Source organism: Tasmannia lanceolata, unplaced genomic scaffold (assembly GCF_043159265.1).
Source record: "Tasmannia lanceolata isolate RefF3 unplaced genomic scaffold, GAP_Taslan_0.1 ptg000037l, whole genome shotgun sequence".
NCBI classification, from domain to species: Eukaryota; Viridiplantae; Streptophyta; class Magnoliopsida; order Canellales; family Winteraceae; genus Tasmannia; species Tasmannia lanceolata.
The window spans coordinates 62,190,216-62,199,359 of record NW_027518714.1 but is presented as its reverse complement, the minus strand read 5'-3'; the positions used below and the strand labels follow the sequence as shown (position 1 = coordinate 62,199,359).

General features: G+C 41.0%; 1 long non-coding RNA gene across 6 annotated transcripts; it reads right to left on the bottom strand.

Moving 5' to 3' along the window:
• Positions 1-262: 262 nt before the first annotated feature.
• On the bottom strand, positions 263-5,429 carry LOC143860025 (uncharacterized). 6 transcript variants are annotated; one of them, XR_013239544.1, is made up of 9 exons: positions 5,178-5,429; positions 4,188-4,236; positions 3,977-4,068; positions 3,439-3,853; positions 2,928-3,003; positions 2,685-2,718; positions 2,138-2,194; positions 1,261-1,328; positions 263-492 (listed from the first exon to the last, which is right to left on the bottom strand). It is a non-coding gene; the product is annotated as an uncharacterized LOC143860025 (long non-coding RNA). The 6 variants fall into 6 exon arrangements; XR_013239542.1 differs by having other exon boundaries at positions 5,071-5,223; XR_013239545.1 differs by having other exon boundaries at positions 3,379-3,853; positions 4,188-5,234.
• Between the last annotated feature and the right edge of the window lie 3,715 nt (positions 5,430-9,144).

The following is a 9,144-nucleotide window of genomic DNA, read 5'->3' as shown; positions in this document are numbered from 1 at the left end:
TACGGAATTAAAAAAAAAAAGGCGTAGGAATAACCTTTTCCCTACAAAATTTAAAAATACTCCGTAGGTAAAATGTGCTTTTCCCTACAAAATTTCAAAAAAAATAGCCGTATGGATAGCCTTTTTTCTATTTTTCAATCCATTAAATAGTAATTCTATGTGACCTATTGTACCTATACATTCCTCACACAATATATGTGATATCTTTACATTAAAATTTCACAATTGTGACATTCATTTTCCACCACATCAGATACAAATATATAAAAAATTAACTATTTTAATTGAATATCTTTAAAATTACAAGAAAATGTTAATAACAAATATCTCGAAATTGTTCCTGACAAAAACTACATTAAACTACATTGAGCCATTAAAAAAATACATTGTTCAAGATTTTCATCATTTCACGATTTCCATAGCACCATCTTCACCACCTCTTCTTCGTCGTCTCCTCGAACCTCATCATCATTTACTATTTAACAATTTAACCTGCAACCACAAATAATGTATAAATTAAATACATTCATGTATAAATTAAATACATTCATCAATCAAAAGAATCAAAGCCCTAGCGAAATTTTACGTCAAAAGAAACAGTCCTTTAAATTACCACTCCATAAATCAAACCATACTGAAGAACAATAAATTCATCACTCAAACCATGATAGACAGAAATTTAGATTAAAAATATTAAAATCCATCACATATCAACGAGCAATATATATGGTTTGATTGAATCATGTGCATACAAATTACATAAAGACTGTAACTTTGATGGACGCATGTCAACTTAGTATGATGTTGCAAGTTGTTCCTCCAAACAAATTGATTAGTTGCAGAACAGATACAAAAATGGCATTTCTGAAAGAGCTTGAGAGAAATTTTCCTCTACTAGCTCTCCCTTGGAGCCCAGCCCAATTATGTTAAACTTTATGCAAGTCATCGTGCCTCTAGGGGAATTAGGAGAGGTGAAGCACATTGAAACACCACTTTGATGGAATCATGTGTATTATCCAACATCATATTTAAAGAGAAGGGACAGAAAATGGGCTTCATGACAAGCAAGTCAGGAAGCATTATTCATATGATCCATCATCATATAAATAAATGCATCCCAAATAACCTATGAAACGGATCACCTACTCCGATTGAGGAGAGTGAATGTTTAAATCCATTTTCCTACCAAACATACTCAAACACAATAGAGCATGTATGAAAAAAAAAAAAAAGAGATTAAAAGGCAGCTTATTTATTCACCTTAGGATCCGGTGTCTTTGGTCTTTCTTGCTCAAAACTATATGTTGGGCCCCTTTCTGTTTCCTTCTCTATGCAAAAACAAAAGAAAAATAATAGAAAGAGTGAAAATTACAACTTGGATACAAGATCAAAATTGTTGACTCAATAACCAAAAGAAAAATCTTTAACAAAACCCATAGATACAAAAAATTTCACATAACCAATGTCAAGATTTGGATCATAAGATTGGTCTCCATAGATACAAAATCTTTTCACATTACTTATGTTTCAGAAAAGATATCCAAAATGATACATGTGGGACTGAGCACAGACATAGATGCCCTTGTAGATGTAGCCAAAGTTTCTCAAATAAATTGAACTGAAATAACGCATTAAAAGGATGAATTACATAATTTTCCCATCCATGCAGCAGCAAAAATCATTTCCATGGGGTTGGCCCTCAAGTAGGAGCCACTCCAATACCAGTTAATGATTATCTTCTCTTTGCTGTACAATAAGTGTTAACAGTGCTAATTTCAAAACAAGAAGTCAAGAAGGTGCAAAATCAGCGTAAGCTGCAAAAGTACAGAACTTGTAAAGCATCATATTTTTGCTTCATGCCGCACCATTCTAGATTATAAAAAGGATAATGCAAAACATACTCCATGCATTATATTAAAATGGGTCAGAAGAGTACAGTACAACTTAATATTACAAATTGGTAAGAATAAGAACACACTGCAAAAAGTATATGTCGATCTAGAAATTTTCAAGTTTTTGAAGGGAAAGGAACATGCGCCCAAATTTTCAGGCACACAAGACCACCGTATGTATTACCTCCAAGAGCCACTTCCTGCTTCAAGAGATCAAGTAAAACAAGATTCTGAGGTGAGAATACCTTGATCGGATGGGACCAAGACCAAGTGGGCACTCCACATGTGTTCTTGTTGATGATCTAGAGCATACAAACATCAAGTGGGTCAGCCCAGATGAAGAGAAAAAAATGCAAATATACCAGTAAATTTCTTACGGGATGCATACTTGCATTTAAAAAACCCATCCTTGCATGCATTGAACAGCAAAGTGACTTAAAGGAGACATTATGTGAACTGTATTTGGTTACAGAAAGAACTACGATAATTTTTTAGAACCAGGGCTGAAATGAGATAGGTGGGAAGAGACCAAGCAGGAAGAGACAAGCAACAGGTCCTCTGTTTTGGAAGGATTCAATTTGGTGATGTCCCATGGATCACTGAATGGGTTCAATTTGACAAAGTGACTCAAATGCTTGTCTTCCAAATGTTGCGGTGAAAGAGAATTAGAGCCGAAAAAATCAACTTACTAGTATCTTATTGAAAAGAACCCCGCAAGAAGAAGAATAAATTCGAGCCGAAAAATCAACTTATACTAACTTCCTGGAAATAATGTCCCATTCACCAACTTACCTCCTCATGAAAAATCTTGAGATGGTCGAAAAAGCTGCAGATGCATGGTAGTTACATAAATAAACGTTCATACAGGAACACTCTCATCTCCTAAATCCACCACTACCATGTGAAAATACTTCCCAAAGAAAAGGCAAAAGTGTCCTAGAACAAGATTCTTAAATTGCATGAAGAAGAAGGATGAGAAACAGAAGAAAAAGATAGGTAGAGAAATGGCCACTGCTCCATTACTTGTGTACCTACTTTGCCAATCTTGGTGTGAAAATGGGCAAGGTTCTCTATTCCCTTGTCTTTGGGTTAATCGATCTGCTGCAAAGACCTACAAGCAGCACAATAAATTAACACTTGGTATACTAAAACTGTATCCACAATTAACACCACTATCCTGTCAGATAAACTCAATGTGTGTCAACTGTATAACTGAAGTAGATTTTATTAGTAAGAGCAAGAAGTTTAAAAATCAGTTAGCACGTGCCTCAACCGGAAACAAAATCTTTCTAACATAATAGCCTATTATTCGCTGAGGAAACAAAATCTTTCAAATTCTAGCAGGATTTGATATGGTAAAAATTACACCCCAAGTGGTCCACAAACAACTATGCACCAAAAAAAAAAAAATCAAACACGGGCTATACTATGGATTATGGAACTCATGCTATATCAATGAAATGTAAAGAAAGAATGGGTAGGATACTTCTTTTGTGTGATGAGTAAAAGGAATGGTGCAACTCTGGAAATGTAAATAGACACTAACATGTGCCAGAATCAGATCTGAGCATAAGGCGTTAGCGACGGTAATACTTTGCTTCAACGACCCATCACTTGTATATCTGTAGATATCACCAAACCCCACAACCCCATTTCTTCATTGCCTCTCTCACACACACAATTTCATCATTGCGAAGTGATTTTGGTAAAAGAAAACAGATGGGAAGCCACTTTATCAGATTCTGGAATTTTTCCATCGCAAAGAAAAGAGAAAAGAAACCAACTTCCAATCTCCTATCCACTTTGAGTTCCTCCCAAAAATTTAAGTTTTTGGTATTGAATTTCATATTTTTGTCACCCAATACTATAATCGCCCAGTAAAATCTCAAATAGAAGGGTAATCCTGTACTTAAATGTCTGTGTTTCCAACCTTAAGAGCTTCGAAAAAATTCCAACATCAACTGCAAGGAGATAATCAATCAACAATTCAGGAACAGAAATCAGAACCAGTGGGTAAAGTCTATCTACAGCTTGGGTAAGGGAAGAAATGCAAGAAAGTCCATGCATTGCAGAAATGGATATACCTCGTATAAGCTGAAATTATCTCATATTTAGTGAAACTATCTTCATAGGCACCAAAGTCATGCAAATATAAACAATCTGGATTGCTGCAAGGCTGGACCAACAAACACATTGTTCTAAATGAAATTAGAGTGAACATGTTTCAAGCCTACTAAAAGTAGAATTCATCAAGTAAATGCACATATTTCCTATTGTTTAATCATATGGACATACCATATTTCTCAACCATGTGTGGCAATACTTAGTAGTACCAAAGCATGCTCTGCATGGACAAACAAAAACATCACATAGTGACAAGATTATGACTGAGATGTGGCTTGTTTACACTACCACTGGAAAGTGAATCACATACCTACCTCGAGGACCAAACATCCAATACAAAAAAACCATGTATTTAATGAATATATCAAACTGCTTCTTCCTCTTTTGAGTATGTAACATATCTGAGCCAAACGAATGAACATGGAACAAAAACTAAATATAATAGGATGCTAGAAAGACAATTTAATGTACACCACCAAGTTAAAAGCAGCACACTTTAGTTCAGATGGAAGCTTGACACTCTAATGTAAAAATAAGATAATTATTGGGAAGAGCATATCACATAAAAAAGTTTTTTTTTTTTTTTCAAAAAAGAAAATGGTTATCAAATAAAGCAAGAATTTGTAAGAAGAAGCATTGCTTCCAACTCAGCCAAGAACTTGCCCAATGTAAAATGGAGTCTACATGAGTTAATGGTTGACGCAACAAATATTTGAATCTAAACCAAATCGACCCAGGCAAGACAATGATTAATTCAGGGAGTTTAAAACAATTGGGTCATGGACTACTCTGTTTACAAAAAACTAGAACACTGACACTGACATGCATTTCTAAAGCTGAAACCATTCAACAATAGGATTCGCAGGCTACGGTTTGAAGAAAACCCATAAAACTCATATAACAGAGGAACCCTCGTTAAGCAGCAAAACCAATTGACTAGAACCGATTGAAAACCCCTCATTTGATCTTCTCCATAAAATGAAAACAAAAAATGAGAGAGAGAGAGAGAGAGAGAGCTGCTGGAAATGATGTTTTGGTGGAGGTTGTTGCAAACCTTTTGCTAATGGATTAATCGAATCCTTTATTTCTATCCGCATCTTGAATAGAAAAGAGGAATTGTGTTCCTCCTCGAGAGAGAACGAAAGAGCAAGATAGGTTTACCTTTGGCGCAGATATCATTTCCCTTCGAATATGACTCTTGAGTCTTGAGGGGAGTGGGAGCTGTTTGGTTTATGTTGCTATAAAGCCTAGAGGAAATAAACAGACTGCCAGCGAATATCCAGAAATGGAAGTGAAGTTGATTGATCCAACGGCTACGATCGTATGACTACTGTTCATACGATCTAAAGACATGGCAAATTTGCCCCAAAAAGTGGCTAGAGGAAAGAGCTTCTCTTTTTAGCACTTCTTCAATAAAATAAATCAAATTCTTGTCCATATAATTTCCCAAATCAGATGGTCAAGGAATACTACCTGCATTCTACCTTTGGTCAATCTGGATCGTTAAGTTGATGGGCGGCATGGGCCCACCTTCTATCGAATCATATGCTAACCCAGACAATGGACGGGTGAGATATATTGAAGATTTGTAGCATTGGCCAATCATAACCCTACAATAAGGGGAGAATTTCAGACCGTGGGCCCCACAAATGAAAATGGCTTCGATGATTGATCAAGGAATACTACCTGCATTCAATGAATCCCCTTTAACAATAATATGGTCCAAGACTTTCCTACTCAACTTCTTGATCCCAAAATAGGCCGCTTTGACTTCCGCCTGATCCCAAAATAGGCCGCTTTGACTTCCGCCTCAGAAGAATCACACACACACCAAGAGGACCAGAAAAAGTGGCTAGAGGAAAGAGCTTCTTTTTTTAGCACTTCTTCAATAAAATAAATCTAATTACCAAATTCTAAATAAAATAAATCAAATTCTTGTAGGGTTATGATGGTCAAGGAATACTACCTGCATTCTACCTTCGGTCAATCTGGATCGTTAAGTTGATGGGCGGCATGGGCCCACCTTCTATCGAATCATATGCTAACCCAGACAATGGACGGGTGAGATATATTGAAGATTTGTAGCATTGGCCAATCATAACCCTACAATAAGGGGAGAATTTCAGACCGTGGGCCCCACAAATGAATGGCTTCGATGATTGATCAAGTGGGTCACACTTATTTTTCTTCTGGAGCAAGTTACCAAATAAGAACACCAGGTGGACGGTCCAGATCAATCCAAGGTTGGTTTCCCAGAATTTTCCTCCTAACAGAATTTCCTGACTCAAGTCAAACACAGACATCCAAAGCTTAGTTTTGCTAAAACAACTATCGTATTCTATTTAAATTGGGTTAGAGTGAAAAAAAACAAAACTCTACAAAATCAAAACCCCCTTCAATCCCCACACAGTAAACAATTAAGTAAGCTTTCCGTTATCCATGGCCTTCCATGAAGCAATCCCTACCATTCGTTACCATCCAAAGAAATCAATAATGACTACAGGTTTGGATTCGATGCTCCAGGTTGTAATTCACAGTGAAAAGGAACGTAAAAGTAATGGTTCACACAGACCAAGGATTTACCACGGTCATCTATCATCATCGAGATAATCCTGTAGATGCATATTCTTCAACCACTTATTTTGGGTCGGTGCTTTCTCCTGAGAAATCAGAAGAATTTATTTCAGATTTGATTTCTTGTTTAGATATCAGTAGAGAGAAGAAAGATGATCTGAGCGAAAGATTTCTGGTTACACCCACGATGCAACAATTGGAGCCATGAGTACAAGGCCTAGTGTGTTAATAATCTCTATCGAGATAGAGAATTTAAAGACTTGGGAGTGTAACAAAGGGTTGGATGGAGAAGAAGATATTGATCGGGCCTGGATGGAGTGGAGAGGGAGATCTTTGATTAAGGAATTTGAAGAGAATGATTCAGGTGAGGGTTGCATGATTTGTCTCCGTATAAGTTTTTACAGAAGAACGATGTTACTATGCATTTTACGGTGGTTGGTGATGGGGTCCAAAATATGCAACCAATCGGTTGCTGACACGTGGCCCTCACAGGGACCACTGCAAAGCCCACACCTGTCCCTCCTGATATGAGACCACCTGTCCTGAGGTCCATACAGAGGTGACCACCTGGTCCATACAGAGGTTACCACCTGTCCTAGACAGGTGGCTCAAAACCACTATAAATCCCTTCATTTTTGCTAAGGTAAGGGGGGATCTGAGAGCTGATTTCTGCTCTGACATTGCTCTGCACTCCTGCTCATACTGACTTGAGTGTCGAAGCGCCCGTCCGGAGCACCACTCCGGGTTGGTCTTCTGACCCTTCGTTTTCTTGTCTGTGCCTCTGTGCAGCGCAGGATTCTTCAGTCCTTCTGTGCCTATGCGCAGCGCAGGACTCCTTCAGTCCTTCTGTGCCCTTGTGTAGCTCAGGGCTCCACCAGCTCTTCAGTTTTGGCCCTACCATAACCTGTTACCAATTTTAGACCTAACAGATTTGGCGTCATCCGTGGGACCCCGCAACAAAAAGCTGTTCGGAACCTCACATAAGCAATGGTAGGGAAGAGCGGAAAGCATGTTCCAACCTCCCGGACGACTCGAGCTACAGCCCCTCGAGAAGGAAGAAGTGAGCGACTGGCGTCACAGGTAGAGGTGGGGGCAAAAGGAGAGCGGAGCCCGACGCGTTCGGACCATTCAGACCTAGCCCCGACCCCAAGGGAGATGCGGGCCCTCTTTCAAGAAATGGCTGCTGTGATCGCGCAGTTCAGAACTACAGGCCCCGCACTCCATCCACACCCAGCTGAAGCCTCACAACCCGCTCAGAGGAGAGGAAGCTCCCGAAGAGAGAACACGCCCCCGCCCCGGGAACAGACTCGTCACTCCACGCAACGAGATCACGTCTGCCGCGACAAGCATGTGCGTCCCGAGCCTCAAGTTCATCGCCGGTCACGATCTCCCTCCGTGCAGAAACATGACAATAGAAGAGACCCTGCGCACGGAGAGGGATCGCGGCACCGGAGAAAGAGTCCGACGAGCTATTCCGGTTCCGCTGTGAGCCCGCCGCTTAGAAAAGAGAGGTCTGTTCACCGGGCAGAGAGAGAGGATCCGATGTTGCTAAGGATCCAGGAGATGGACCACCGAATCGAGGAACTCACCAGAGACCAGGGCCGGCCTGCATCTCGTCAATTTACTAGTGCTCCTCCATTTACGGACAGAGTGCTCAGTGCTGCAGCCCCCGTGGGCTGGAAGATGCCACAGATGCCGCAGTATGACGGGACCACCGACCCCGTGGATCACCTGGAGACCTTTAAGACTACAATGCTCCTCCACGGGGTGTCGGATGGATTCCTTTGCAGGGCATTTCCCACTACATTAACTGGAGCCGCGAGGGACTGGTACTCGCGACTAAAACCTAGGTCCGTGGACAATTTTGGTGATTTCGGAGATGACCTGGCCCGTCACTTCATGAGTAGCCGAAGACCCAAGAAGACGACGGCCTCACTGATGGCCCTCAGGCAGGGAGACGACGAGGCCTTGAAGGCGTTCGTTCGTTGTTTCAATAGGGAAGCCCTCCAGGTTCCTCACATGGACCCCTCCGCGGCCACGAACGCCCTTCTGGCCGGCACCCGGTCGATTGAGTTCAGGCGAGCAGTGGCCCGGCGCAATCCGCAGTCCCTCGCGGACCTGATGGCCGGGGCGGAAGAGTATATCTCTGTGGAGGAAACTCTTTCCGCCCTGGACTCTGTCAACAGAAGAAGGCCCGAGGAGAAGAACCCTACCAAACAACGTAGGGATGACAAGTCGCAGAAGAGGGAGAGAAGCCCTTCCCGAAAGGGTGGAAGCCCCCAACCGAGAGAGCACTACACGCGGCTGAGTGCATCCAGAGCACAGATCCTGGCGGCCATCCGCGAAGAAGACTTCATTCGATGGCCGGAGAAGCAGACCTCATCCGGGAAAAGAAATATGTCTCAGTACTGCAGGTTCCACAAATCTCACGGCCACGACACCAACGCATGCCTGCATTTGAAGGAGGAAATCGAGCAGTTGATCAGTCGAGGGTATCTGGGAAGGTACTTGAAAAAAGATGACAACAAAAAAGAAACCAAGGACAAGTCGAAGA